Here is a 2,341-nt window from a genome sequence, read left to right on the forward strand (position 1 = left end):
GCCTCTTTTTTTCTTTGCATCATGTGCTGTTTGGGGAGGGTTTTTTGGAAGGGACATCCTGCGTGACACTGCAGTGCCACTCCTAGATGGGCCCGGTGTTTGTGTCGGCCACTAGGGTCGCTAATCTTACTCACACAGCTACCTCATTGCGCCTCTTTTTTTCTTTGCATCATGTGCTGTTTGGGGAGGGTTTTTTGGAAGGGACATCCTGCGTGACACTGCAGTGCCACTCCTAGATGGGCCCGGTGTTTGTGTCGGCCACTAGGGTCGCTAATCTTACTCACACAGTCAGCTACCTCATTGCGCCTCTTTTTTTCTTTGCGTCATGTGCTGTTTGGGGAGGGTTTTTTGGAAGGGACATCCTGCGTGACACTGCAGTGCCACTCCTAGATGGGCCCGGTGTTTGTGTCGGCCACTAGGGTCGCTAATCTTACTCACACAGTCAGCTACCTCATTGCGCCTCTTTTTTTCTTTGCGTCATGTGCTGTTTGGGGAGGGTTTTTTGGAAGGGCCATCCTGCGTGACACTGCAGTGCCACTCCTAGATGGGCCCGGTGTTTGTGTCGGCCACTAGGGTCGCTAATCTTACTCACACAGCTACCTCATTGCGCCTCTTTTTTTCTTTGCGTCATGTGCTGTTTGGGGAGGGTTTTTTGGAAGGGCCATCCTGCGTGACACTGCAGTGCCACTCCTAGATGGGCCCGGTGTTTGTGTCGGCCACTAGGGTCGCTAATCTTACTCACACAGCTACCTCATTGCGCCTCTTTTTTTCTTTGCGTCATGTGCTGTTTGGGGAGGGTTTTTTGGAAGGGACATCCTGCGTGACACTGCAGTGCCACTCCTAGATGGGCCCGGTGTTTGTGTCGGCCACTAGGGTCGCTTATCTTACTCACACAGCGACCTCGGTGCAAATTTTAGGACTAAAAATAATATTGTGAGGTGTGAGGTATTCAGAATAGACTGAAAATGAGTGTAAATTATGGTTTTTGAGGTTAATAATACTTTGGGATCAAAATGACCCCCAAATTCTATGATTTAAGCTGTTTTTTAGTGTTTTTGGAAAAAAACACCCGAATCCAAAACACACCCGAATCCGACAAAAAAAATTCGGTGAGGTTTTGCCAAAACGCGTTCGAACCCAAAACACGGCCGCGGAACCGAACCCAAAACCAAAACACAAAACCCGAAAAATTTCAGGCGCTCATCTCTAGTAAAAACAATTAGGTTCCTAACCTATATTTTATAAATAAACATGTGTTACAGAGTTTAAAGCTCCCTTACATGTTTAGAAGTTTAAACAAGGAAAACCAACAATAGAAAGTTGGAAAGTAGACTCTTTGATTGCTCCAAGAGGTGCTGGAGCTGTGTGGTACCCAACAGGTATTGGGAGTAATTTGGTATACTTATAGTGGCATCAAAGGCCCAATGGCAGATTATTGTACAGAGAAGCTGTGTTTTAGCTTTAATTTTGCAGAAGGTTGCTATTAACTATCCTCATGTACATCACTATCTGCTCTGGTTATTGAAACCAATTCCAGCTGTTTATTTGCCCTCTCTCTCATTATAGCCTCTCTGACACTTTGTAAAGATTTTCTCTTGCAAATGTATGTTCAGGCTTTAGAGGCTCATATATAGTGAGAATTTGGATCTGTGTGTGTGTGATATAAAGTGATAGAGGCTATATTACATGTACTTTACTATTGATGTTGAACATACAAACCAGTATACAACATTTAAAACAGCAACAGTATTGCTATAATTGCTGCCTCACCACATATCATCACTTTATCCTGGCTATGCAGGCGGACGCCCCTGCATAGGATAATTGCACATGATAATTGTCCTATTATCATTATCGTAATTTTGCTATAATTGCATTCTTTATCTATGGGCATAAGATAATATAGATACTTAATACACATTTGATCTATATCACTTTGGATACACATTTTTGGCGACACGGGTATTGGGATTGACTGAACGGGCAGATCAAATAATTGCGGACATACCCCGCTAGAGATGCCCGATCTCGTCTGATCTTGGAAGCCAAGCAGTGGAGGGCCGGGTCAGTACTTGGATGGGAGACCACCTTGGAACACCCTGGTACTGCAAAAAATTATTCTGCCCGATCTAGAGTGATCCTCAATAATACCATTTGGCATTCGGTTCTGTATGACTTATGATTTAATTTTCTACGTCAAAATAATCCTGAATAGGATATCTGTAGAACAAATGATGGTCATATACTACACAAAGGAGTTACTGTGATCATAGTAAACCCACTAGCCCATAGATTTGGAATTCCGTTTTTTATTGTGGTATTTAAAACCACATGAATTATA

General features: G+C 43.4%; 1 pseudogene; it reads left to right on the plus strand.

Moving 5' to 3' along the window:
- Positions 1-1,994: 1,994 nt before the first annotated feature.
- Positions 1,995-2,114, plus strand: LOC134897871 (5S ribosomal RNA; annotated as a pseudogene).
- Positions 2,115-2,341: the final 227 nt, after the last annotated feature.

Source organism: Pseudophryne corroboree, chromosome 3, assembly GCF_028390025.1.
Source record: "Pseudophryne corroboree isolate aPseCor3 chromosome 3, aPseCor3.hap2, whole genome shotgun sequence".
Taxonomy (NCBI): Eukaryota; Metazoa; Chordata; class Amphibia; order Anura; family Myobatrachidae; genus Pseudophryne; species Pseudophryne corroboree.